This window comes from Sebastes fasciatus, chromosome 6 (assembly GCF_043250625.1).
Source record: "Sebastes fasciatus isolate fSebFas1 chromosome 6, fSebFas1.pri, whole genome shotgun sequence".
Taxonomy (NCBI): Eukaryota; Metazoa; Chordata; class Actinopteri; order Perciformes; family Sebastidae; genus Sebastes; species Sebastes fasciatus.
Window position 1 is genome coordinate 18,701,047 of NC_133800.1, and position 13,448 is coordinate 18,714,494.

Below are 13,448 nucleotides of genomic sequence, written 5' to 3' on the forward strand. Positions count from 1 at the left end.
AGGAGCAGTTTATTGCTCCCCAGGACCTCACTTCCTCCTTAGGCTTGCTCAGGTTGGAAGAGAGACAAGTCACATCATTGCATGAAGTAGTATGCCGTTCTACACTGAATTTAATTAAATGCTGTAACATGCATTTGATAGTCCAGCATTATACAAACGGTACAAGGTAAAAAAATACACCGATATGGAAGAAGAGCATTATTATTGAGTGCAATTTGAGAGGAAATGGAGCTGAAACACTACTATCAAGACTTTCTGCCACCCGCCTGCCTCTGAAAGCTTTCATTTTACAAATTCTTCAGCGGGAACCCAACCCCAACCTGTAATTTCAGACTGTAATTTCCTGCAATGACTATACCATTGGAATCATGTGAAATGGAGCCATAAAGAGGTCCTTTATGAAATTATTTGCGGAAGACAAAAGGGCGGAGAACAGAGGTACACTTACTAACAGCGATGGTCAAATTAGCCTGTGAGGAGGCAGGAATTATTTTAAGAGGCTGCAATAGTTTCCCCTACTCTCTTCATATATTTAGTCTTATACATCAATGTCTGGTTAGATATTAAGTTTAAGTTTACATTACGATGTTATCAGTATCAATATTGTAGTATTGTTTGCCTTCACAAATAAATAGTAAGTACTGTTTGGTACTTGTTGTTTAGATAGATAATGAAGTTCTGCATATGTGGCACTTCTGGCCACACATTGATCATTAATTTGTATCTTGAATTGTAGTATATACTGTATAAGAGACAGTCTGAAAACAGTGTCTTTACGGGTAAAGTTAAAGTTACTGTGAGGAACTTTTAACTGGTTATGAAAACTCTCAATTTAATCCTAATGCTTCTATGTGACCTACATAAGTAAACGAGACCATCAGCAAGAATATTGGCTATTTCTATATAGTTATTCTTAATGCTTGTCATCGGTGCCACCGGGTCCTATTCATCAAAATCATGCAGGTTCACCAGAAACTCCTTCAGCTCAGACTCCAGCGGGGCCTTCAGCAGTGACCAGCCCGCCGCGGACAGACCCAGATCTTGCTATGCTGCCGCCTTCGACCTGCAGTCAGAGCTCCAGCGGGAAGTGGACAGCACAGGGCAGACTGTCAGACTCCGCTGCAGTAAAATGAGAGGTTTTCTAAAGGGACTCTGGTGCTCAGAAATACTACCTCTCTTGTCCACAGGGACCGCCAAAATCAACACAAAATAAAAGTTCCTCATAGTAGTTTTAAAGGAGCAGTGTGTAGGATCTGGCGGTATCTAGCGGTGAGGTTGCAGATTGCAACAAACTGAAGTCTCTCCTGTGTGCCAAGCCTGTAGAAGAACTACGGTGGCCTACACAAAAACGCGAATGGCCCTCTCTAAAGCCAGTTGTATGTCATTTGGAGTGTGTGTGTACGAGGAAAGTGAGTGGTGAAGCATGAGAGAGAGAGCGGCAGCGACAGCAGCAAGTGGCATTATCGACTCCGGCCGGAGCAGGAAAGGTTAACAGTGTTTGGTTTGTCCGTTCTGGGCCACTGTAGAAACATGGCGGTGCAACATGGCGGATTCCATGGAGAGGACCGGCTCCCTATGTAGATATAAATGGCTCTTTAACGAAGTAACAAAAACACAATGATTCTTATTTTCAGGTGAGTATACACTAAAGAAAACATTCTTATTAATATATTCCATTTCTGCAAATAGATCCTCCTTAATTGTTACACAACAGACCTTTAAGTGTTTTCATGATTTGTATTCTAATTATGTATCTGGCATGTAAATTTATGTTTTAGTTTATTTCCCCATGTTGTTAAAATTAACATTTTGTGGATAATTATTTTGGGGAGCACATTTGTTAAGTTGGAGATTGGTGATCAGGAGAGTATGCTGTATTCAACATTGTTTTTTTTGTATCTGTTTTGTTTATTTATGTAGCAGTGCCATGCTAAATAAGTCACTCAATCTGTAGTTACAGCAGTTTCCAATTTCCAATTTTAACTTACTGAAATGTAGTTTTCAAATATATGCTTTGATTAGCTTTCTTCTCAGGCACATATTTGAGGCTACCTCCAATAAACAGGATGAAATGTTTTAAGTTAAATACATCTTTATTACGTTTTGGTGTCACCTCTATGTGCTTGTAATCTGAGTTTGTCATATAACAATAGAAGTATACCTCCATGAAACATTATCATGGACACACTGCTTGAATCCTTAATCCAGCAGCAGCAGCTCCATCTTGGAGTGACCTTTCAGAAATGACAGAGTGTCACATGTTAGTGCCTGACTGCTATAATGACCTGACCAGTGTATCGGCGCTCCCTCTTTCTCTTCCGTCTTTAACGTACCAGACACTGTGGACATGCAAAGACACGATATACAAACGCAAATGTTGAAGAGGAGAATTAAAACTGATAAGTTTGCACCAACATGAGTGCTTTCTCACTTTTCCATTCTTCTGTGAGGATGAAGGAGAGAAGCTGTGTGTCCTGCGTCATTTGCATTTATATAACACACATCCATAGAGCCTCCTCTGAGAGCCCTATGTGGTATTTAAAATGTGATGCATGTATGTAAGAGACAAGGAGTGTTTGGCATGTGTTGAGTTAATATATTATGTGTGTCCCTGTGTGTGTTGGTGTGTTTAAATTAAAGAATGACAAAGTCAGAGACTACATTGTGAGTAAAGAGTTTGGAGGTGGATGTATTACCAGAAGATTCTCCTTCCCCACGTCTTGGGATGGAGCAGGGAGAAGTGAATCATACCAAGCTCTCAAGTCACCTACCCTACTTAATTTACATAAATTTCTCAGTAAAAAAAGATGACAACTCTGCACCCTTAGTTGAAGCAGCAGAGTTGTAAGAATGTGTCATATGTACTTGAAGTACAATTGAGACAAATTTAGACCTCAGTAGCATTTTTTAAAAGTGCTACATACCATAAATGTCCATAACGAATAAGCTGGCAGGAGACCACTGTTGCTTTAAGAGAGGGATCAGAGGATACTTGGACAGAGAGAGAGAGAGAGAGTTGGAACTACAGTCTTTTTTGTATTGTGCCTAAATTGGACAATCTTTTACAACAGGATATACACTGAATGTGGGCAAAGGTTTATGCCAACATGAAGAAGAACAAATATGTCCTAAAAAAATTGCAAGTTTTGCTCCACATTTACAGAGAAATATCCAGTTCTGACAGTTACTTCTTAACATTGGCTCACCTTTTTATACCACTGCTCTCATTCACTTTGATGTCTGGTGTTGTCTCACAGGGAAACTCACAAACAGACAACCACGGGGCTAAAAGGCTTAAATACAGGAGTGTAAAATCCAACTCCACAGCTTTCTGGAAGCTGTCAAAAATTCAGCTTCTCCATATGACAAAATCTGCAGTGCCTCACGGGGGCTAAAATAAAACTGGGCTGGTGAGCATTACGCATCTCTCTCTCTCTCTCTCTCTCCTTCAGGGTTTTCTGTATGTCAGAGATGAATATGTGAAAAGGGAGTGTTATACTGGGCTGCAGGTGCTGAATTAACCAAGGCTGAGCCAAGTGCAAAAACTTGAAATCCACACAGCTCCTCATCACTCTCCTCGTATACTTTTACCACTTCTCAGCTCTTGGTTGTTCCTTTCCTTTCCTGATCTCTCATTTTATGTCTATCACTATTCACACATGCATTACATTCAGGAACATTTCCATCTTATGCCTTTTCACACATGCCACGGCAATGCCGGAATACCACCATTAAACACAGCAGAAGAAGAAGATGGACAAGGCCGGATGTGTGATGATGTGTAAGTGGCGGAAGACATCTCTTATTATTTTCAGGTCTTTTGGGGTGAGTAAAAAAATTCTTCTTTTGTTTTTTACTTCTGTGATTATGAGTGTTCTACAGTATTGTTATACTACATGGTACAAGAGTTTGTCCACTACTTTAAAGTCAAATTGCTTCATCAAATGAAAATCTGCTCAAAGATTGTAGGTCAACCCCTTGAGAAATTGTATGAATCAGCCTATCATAATAACATATTAAGGCTGGCTAACACCATCATCTCTGACCCCAACCATGTTTTGAACAGTGAATATGAATTGTTACCATCAAATCGGAGATACAGGGTTCCACGATTTAATAAGGTTAGACTGAAGCACTCTTTTGTACACCAGTCAATCCTAAAACTAAATATGGAGCCTAATCCCAGATCAAATGTACGTTGAAGGGCCCTGAATATCGTCTTCTGTGATTGTAATGTTTAAATGTATGTATCCTTGTTTTTTTGTCTTTGTCCTTTCTGTGATGTTGCAAATGGAGCTGCTGTGATGCAAAACAAATTTCAGACCTGTTTGACAATAAAGTATTATCGTATTATCGTATCGTATGAACATGGCGGGCATGGAACTGTCATTGTCCTTTTTCAAATGTCTTTGTAATGTATTTTTTTCATGATCCAGGCTACTTGAATCAGAAACATGCATTCAATACATTACAGGCAACAAAAGCGTCATTGTACGTCCCGTTTTATTTTTTATATATATATATACATATATATATATATAGGGGGAGCCAGGACAACAGGTCAGTGGGGATGTCACCATCACCCCCACAATCGACTTGTGGTAAAAGTCGATATATAAAAAAAGTCGGTATATATATGTATATATGACATATATGTATGTATTTATACTATTTTGTAGTTATTTATATTCAGTGCAGTGTTAATATCATAATCAATTTCAAGTTCAAATGTGTTTATTGCAGTAATAAACCTGTGACACAGGTTCATAAAAAAGAAAAGTTCTTTAATGTCATCAACCATCGTTTTGTGCTTGCTTTTTTTTATTTTTTTTTAAGTATTGGTTCAAGCACTCTTGGGCACCAGTACCGTTTTAAAAGCACCATTTCAAAAGAAGCATTTTAGCACCGGTATAGGAAAAAACAAACAAAAAAAAAACAATACCCAGCCCTATAGTCTTGAGGTGGGAAATTGGCGGTACAGATTTCCCTGAAAATCGATCCCTGCTCCCATTCACACACTCATGCAGGTAATGTTCCTGAACATTTCAGGGACAGATTGCATGTGTGAAACGGACTTTAGACTGAGCATACATCTCTCTCTTAAACTTGCCGAGTCATTTCCTTCCATTGTGTTTTTCTTTCTCATTAGCAGTGTGTCTGTAAAGAACTTTCCACAACTAATCACCTGTTTATTACATACTTCGGAGCTATGTGCTTTATAGCTTTAATAGCTTAACCTTGGCAATATGATAAATATGTATTTGTTTTCCAGTCATTTCAAACATTTTTATCTGAGTAAACGCATGAGGACAGCTACACAGTAGTTTGAATCTGTCTGCAACAGTCTGAAAACCCACTTAGCAATTTAAATAGGATCAGAGGAGCTTAGAAGGGGCAGCACCAAAACACTTTGTGCAGTCAAACTGATAACTCTAGAGGTTTGAAATCCTCTGTGTGTGTGATAACACCTTCTCTTTTCACAGTGCAGGGTGTTGAGATACAATAATTCTAAAGCAAAGGTATAAAAAGAGATAAAACAGTAATTATCTCAGATGCTTGAAATGAATGCCTCACACTTTTAAATCTTATAAACCTGAGCCTGTGACTCACTATTTTGTGATAAAACAGTCAAACTAAGTTTAATTTCCAAACACTGTGATAAGTGAAACTGCTGCTGGTTGATTCTCTGTATAGAAAGGGACGAGAAAACTGTGTTGGCAGTGTCAAACTGAACAGACTTTGTAATACAGTAACTGGCAAGGTTTGTGTTGGTTTATTTTGATTACCCGAACTTGAAAATTAGCCAATTTAACATTCTTAATTTGTACTATTTTTAGCCACATTAGAGGTGCAGATGGCAATGTTGGTTCGTCAGTCTATTAATCCAATACTTTAGTCCAGAGTAGACCAGGAATTTCATCATTTTAGGGGCAAGGCCACTTGGCCTTTGGTGTTTTTTGAGGTCACAAAGGCCAAATGTCAGGGCAGCAAGGACATCAAATAAAACAATGATTTAAAGTCCAAGCAAATAATGAATTTAACTTAAGGGTTAAGTTTTTTAATACATAATATAAATATCAGTGAAATGAAAAAAAACGTTTTATTTCACAAAATAATGTATTGGTGTTTATTATATCAAATGTTTATGGTATGGTTTCATGACAAAAACAACTTTTTTTTTCGACTCTCAATATCCCAAACCCTTTCAAAATTCTGGTTTCAGTAGCTACAAGTATAGCTGAGCATAATAACATCTGAGAATGACAAACTACAGCTTAGATTTATAAGGATTAAAGCCAAGTCTGACAATGTAGAGTGTTACCTATGAAGTCTTCACTGTCTAATGCTGCCGGCCTTTCAGTTTCATCTCATCTAAACACACAAATAACATAGTAGATCCATCGGGTTTCTGATAGCAATTTAATGGAAGAGCTTTAGCACAGATGCAAACTTTTAGTACAGCATATCACCTATTATTTAATTCCCCTACAAACATTTAACAAATTTGGGGGAGAGGAGGGAGGATGAGGGGGCTGGCAGGGTGGGAGACATTACAGTAGTTGTGTTTTCCTATATGACAATGTAATACTAATGTGTCTAATAATGGCTGATAATTATCTTGGATTGTTCACTAATTGCCTCATTATGTTTTGTACTTTGTTCTGTGCTGAGTTGGGTTTCTATCCCCTAGCGTTCTCCTTTATATTCCCACTTTTTTTTCTCCATATTGACAAAAAAATTCTCACAAAAGCTCTGTTCTTGTGAGAGCAACTTGAGCATGAAAAAAAAAAATGTTAACGTCTTATCGTCTTCACAATATAAAAAGACTCGACCTTGTCAAACAGCTTCTGTTTCTTTTCTGAAATCTGTAATTATTCTCCCTCTTCAGGATACATGGCGTTATTCTTAAACTGGGTTTCATTGCTGTGTTGTCTGTGCACTTTTCAGTCAATCAACACTTTTCCTGAGGTGCATCCAATAATTTATTCAAACTTGGCTTGCAGCAATGGGTGATGCCACAAAAGGCAACGCTATCCAACAAGAAGGAGGGACGCTCTAAAAGGAGAAAAGATGGGGAGCTGGATAAAACGTGTTGTTATTGTAGATTTACAATCATCTGTTGTGTTTTTTGTTTTTTATTGTTCATCAATATCCCAATAGATTCTATTGTTAATAGTCTCTAAAGGTTTACTAGCAAGCTTTGGGTTGCTCTTGTGTTTTCCACCTCCAGAGTGACTGCATTGTTTGCTACATTCACTGATTGTGAGTGAATTTGATAGTTCCTTTTACATTAAACAGTTTAGAAAAGAGTAAACTAAGACTATTGTTTTAATATGTGCAGAGGTAGATCTACGCCCCTTGTTTAACCAGCATTAACTGTGCAAAAATTCAAATCAAAATCATGTTTTTATACTAACACAATTAGTCTCGGATAGCAAAAAAACTCAATAATACTTGATAGTCATCCTTAAGGAATAGGGATGTCACGATACCAGAAAGTATTTGATACCAATACCAGTGAAAATCCATGAGTCTCGATACCAATGCGATAACAGTATAAAACAAAAATAAAACAATGAATCCCATGTATTTCAACATACACACCATAAACTACATTTTACAAGATTTTCTTTGAACACATCATGATAACGTCAGAATTTACCTTCACCCAATACAATTTTTACCAAACAGAGTCTGAATGCGTCATAATGTAAATCGATGGTACCTCCCGTGTTGAAATTGGCAGGACGAGCTAGTTAACGTTAGCTGTTAGCAGCCGGTAAGCAGCAGAGTCCTCCACGAAGGTAACAGCTAACTTTAACTATTTCCCTGCCATGCTGATTTCAACACAGATTTGTTGTTCATAATGTAGCATTATCAGGGAAAAAATATGGTGCGTCCCCTGGATGTGTCACTAGTTATTTTACTGAGTCCAAAACACCTTTTTCCATCATCCCCGGTACAACGTTCGTATCGAGTCCTAACGGTATACGGCACTGTAGAAAAACGAGTACCACCACGTTTTCAGAATTTTGGCATCGACTTTGTACCGAAGTATCAGTTCTCGTGACATCCCTATTCAGGATGGAACATACAAGCATGGACTGGCCTGGTGGAGATTACATCCCTGTGTTACACATAGAATTATGCTACGACACATTGAATTCAAAACTGTGTCAACTATCAAAAAATATATTATGCCGTTTCTCACTGCCCTTTTTGCTGTCAGAACTCGTTACAGTCTCTGCTTTGTTTGCAGAAGGAAAGAATGTAAAACAAGTTAAAATATCGCAGGATATCTTGACAAGTATAGTAATACTCTCATATTTCTGAATTTATGTCATGTATAAAAATATTATCTTAAAATGTAAGTTGTGTTCAAGTCAGAGTCAATCTGTGGAAGTACCAACACTTTACTAGACCTCAAGTGTCCGAGACACAATGGCAAAAGACTGGTTTGACTTCCTTAACTAAATCAACCTTTTAACACTCCTTTAAACCCCCCAGAAACGTGTCTATGCCAGCAGACCTCCTTCCCTAGAAAGAGATTGATTACACCTGAGGCTCATTCTCCCAGCTAGCCTCTAACCCTCAAACTAAGTCGCTGATTGCTTCCTCTTGTAGGCCCTGTGACACATGGCTTAAAGTCTCGCTTCTCTTCACAAATTCAGTCCTAAAACCTGTTTCCAACAGCAGACCAGCCTCTTGCCATGATCCATCCATGTGACTCCGAACTTGACCTCTTGACTTGAGGAGAGACTATTTCTTTTTCTTTATCTATAACCCCAAAAAACCTCAGCTGAAGTTTATCGTGCACTGCCCATCCGTCGCTGCCAATAATTGGGAGAGAAAACCTTCCCATTTTTTTCTTTGATGTTGTTTATAAGCAGATGGCATTCAGTTAAACTGAGGGATCTGTGCTCTCATGATTATTGCAATTTATATGGAATATACTCAGCTATCTAGTATGTGAGATCATACTAGGGGAGACTACAACGTTTTTCTTTCTTCATTTCCTATTAATTTGTGGAAACCACACATTTTTCGAGGCATAAACTCAATATAGATTTTGATAATTGAGGAATTCAACAATCTAAAGACTTTAAAGCTGAAGTAGGCGAGATTGGAGCAAATATGATTAATAAACGTTATTTTTATAAAATAAATATTGTGACAGTAGAACATGAAACAGGTAACCTGAAAAAAATCATGTGCTTCTGTCCTCCGGTGTCCTGCGGTGCTCCTAACGGCATCTGCAAGATTTCACATACCAGAGGAAAACAAGCAGCAAGAGCTGATCTGAGGTCTGCTGTCCATCTGCTGTCTATGAGAGCCGGCTGTCAATCACTCGCAAACTCCGACCAAACGGTCAAACTAGGCCGCGCTGATCAAATATGAATCAATATTATGTAACGTTAATGCCTATTTCTCGCCTCAAATGTTTTCAGAATCATCTTGTAGTGCACGGTTTAGCTGTAAAATGAGAAAGTTTATGAGGCGGCAGCCTTTGTGGAATCTGATGAAGGAACGCCAAGTTCTTGTCACATGACCGGAGCACAGCCAATAGGAACGCTCTCTCTCTGAAATGACCTGTGATTGGTCAAAGTCTCCCGTCACGGGCTAGATTTTTGAAAGCCTGAAAACAGAGCCATGATGAGCTGCATAAGTCTAGTTATCTCTCAGAACACTTGAATTACAATATGCTGAAAGGTTATTTTTCCACTTTAATCGGCCCATTACATTTTCTGGGTAACATGATTCAACCTATTGTGGGAATTTAAAAAGTTTTGTCACCTTCCCATGATACCTAGTCTACTAACTCTGAATTGTGCACAAATGAAATCCCTTCTATCGAGACATTTTTCTGAGTGTTTCTCTCTTACATTGTCATTCCTTGGCCTCAACCGGAGATAAATCTGCTTTATCTTTTTGCAAATATGCATCTCTATTTCCAGCATTATTCCAATATGTTAGCACTAGTGGTCTGATTCATATCTTTATCCAATTCTCTGCTAGGATGAAGACACAATTTTCCCTTGGTCTCATTAAAGTTTCTGCGAAAAACTGTCAAGGCAGAGTGGCTCTGACATTTGTATGTCAGTTGTTTGTGCTGCAGTTTAAGTGATCAAGAAATTTGAGCTCTTTCTGCTCTTTCACTTACAGCAAGTCACATCAGGTAAATCATTTGAAAATGTTTCAAAGCAAAGCAACACCTTCACACAGTAAAATTGAAAAAGTTATATAGATTTACAAATCAAAATATCTCTTCACAATCTTCCTTTCTTTTCCATCACCCTCCTCAACTATTCCCGCCATCAAAAACATGCTATATTCACAAGCAGATTTACAGCAATGTTACAAAAATAATAGTTAATGTAGAAAAACATGGGTTTTATTGTCAAGTTACAAAAGCATCTTGATAAATGTCTGTATTTTGGTGTAGGTGCTGTCAAATATGCATGACTGAGGACAAAGAGATGAAAAAAGTCAGCCAGCCACGCAGGACTTTCTGACAGTTTTTGAAAATAATATCTCAAAGTTTTATTCAAAAAGCAACTTTAAGTGATTAATGGAGGCAGCTCGATTGATAGCACATGAATGGTACAGTACAGGTGACCTTTTGTGTGTCATAAGAGCAAGTTATATATTTAATACCCTTTCCTTTTAGTTTAAATGAGGTAGAATGTCAAATGACCCTTCATGATGAAATCATTAATTAATTGATATAGGGTGTGGTACCTTTAAAGTAAGGTTACATATTATATAGCCAAAGATTATATAGACACCTTTCTCTCTTATATGTGTGCATAAGTTAACTTCTTTGAAACTTTTGATCACTGCAGCAGTGAATGACCCCTACTCCTACTTCTCCTCCCCAAGAGGAAGTCAAACTCATTCTGATATCTGTCCAACAAATAAAAATACTACAGTCTAACATCCTTTGTTAAATCAATGTGAGGAATCATTAAATAAAACAATAATCATTGCTGGAGAAGAAAACTTCTTCTTCAGATCAGATACCAAATGTCAAACTGACTGAGCGTTTTGCCTTCTGACCGGTTCTTTATGATTCAGCATTACAAGTCTGAATCCTTCTGGTTATTCAGATTATTCACAGCAAGGTGACGTTTTATTGTTTCCTTCTAAGTAAGGTGAGCAGACGTCAACCAAAACTCCTGCTTCAAGTGTGCATGTTGCTCTTTTTATGCATGTTTTATGAAGTGAGATTTTTCATTTGTACCCTAAGGGCCTTGGCATCACTACGACATCTGATATAAGCATTGATCGTTCACAACACTCTTCAGTTGAGCCTGGAAAATGGACAATACTGTATTTGGCCAGATGAATATGATAGCACTGCTGATACCCAGATATAGTATATTACTCAGTTTAAAGAGCAATTTGTGCATGTAAAGTGAGATTTGGATTCATTTCTTGGATGTTTTGGATGCCAGACAGTCAGCTTTGTGTCAGCACCCTTGAGATATGAAAATATGTACTCATACACATTTGATGGACCACAGCCATAGGTTTAAGCCAACTGTGCTAGCATGGGCTAATGTACTTCACTATGGGATAAGCAAAAGGCTTATTATACAAATTTCATACTAGGGCTGCAAGATTTTGAAAGAAAATCTAATTGTGATTATTTTGACTGATTTTGCAATAAAGATATGATTTGCAATATTAGAGGGAATGATCATTATTACATCATTATTCTCATTTTCATTGAGAAGCATTACAATGATTAAGGTGTGATGATTTGGCCATGCAGGACATCTCTGCAGCACGACAATATTTAATTATTTTGACACACATTTCACCTTTAACAAATAATTCATCTCCTGGGATTTGAAAATTGCAGTAGGCCGTATTGCGATTTCTATCAAATTGTGATTAATTGTGCAGCCGTATTTCATACCATTCACTTACCATGATTTCTTAAAGCTGAATTTGTGACTGTATGACAAATCCTGCTGTTTTAAATTAACACACAAACACAGTAGTTTTGCTTTAGACTTAGTTAAACCTTGAGTGGCGCAGTATATAATACAATTCCAATACATTCAAAAATGCATTTTAATCATTAACTCTGATCCCCATGACTGTGAATTACAAATAATCAATAACAAATTGTGTACAACACTATAAAGAAGTTAACTGCAACATCTGACTGTCTGTGATAACTTGTTTTAGTAGACTGTACATTGCAGTGCAGGTGTTGTTTCTGAAATATTTCTGGATTATAGATGTGTGGGTATTTAAGGAAATCTTGAGTTGATCTCCAAGTGCTGATTTTGCTTTGACAATTATGCTGGTCAACAATTATGCTGTGCAAAGTTTCAGAAAGCCCAATTCCAATGCTGTTTTTGACAAAATTGCAGTCGCCTTTCAGTGAACAATTTGAAAACTGTCAAACAACCCCAAGTTAATTATTGTTTTGCAAAGCAGTGCAGGAGTCACAACGGATTCCTAGCAGCAGATTCAGCCACAGCTGGGTATTCTCAGTCTGAACCACTACCCGCCCCTCCCCTCGTTTTAACCAGGAGTCTGACTGGATAAAATAATCACACATCACTTTCTGAGATGAACCGCTTTCAAGGAAGCTGTACGATTTGAATGTGGTGATGACGCCACAAGAGGGAAACATTAAAGGCTGCATGATCTGGAAGAAGATGTGAAATGTGTCTGCAAAAAAACAGGTAAACGACATATTATGTGATCCTATACGGGCAGTTTCCTGCAAGAAATCTTGCACAATGTGTGATAAAAGAGATTTTGCAGGAAGCTATAGATTAAACAGGGCATCATGAATTTAGATCAAACACTTTGAGTGTGACAGAATTAACATGCCTTCTTTGTACCATGACTTCCATTAATGAATACATTATAAAAGACAGGCAAACTTTTATTTATTATTGCTTTTGATAAAATTAAAGATAAATATGAGGCAAATCCAGGGATTATTTATAATGGAGAGTTGCAATCATTTCTTTAAAAACCCTGTGGGGATAAAAAAAAAAAAAGCAGCAGAGCAAACATGTCAACTGATCCCTTTTAAATGAATCAAAACACTCCCGGCTAAACCATGTTGCTTAACACTTCTCAGTGATGTTTCAAAGCCTCTCCACTACCTCGATGCTGTTTTTGTAAATTGCAAATTACATCACATTCCCTTCAAGTAATTTGCTTAATTAAAGAACATTTGATAAAGTCCATCCCCACTGGTTTGGTTTCAATAATACCGATTCCTGTTGATTAATTGTCTTTTTCTTTAGATTAAAGGTTGAGGCGCACGGGGTAGCTTAGGTGTGCAAAATCCCCCAAGCATACCAGCAGATAATGGTGTTTAATTGAATGATAGTCCACCAAAGAGGCAGGAATGTGATGGATAAGAAAATGGAAATGGCATATGAAATGAGGCATATATGTGCCTGGTTTATTTA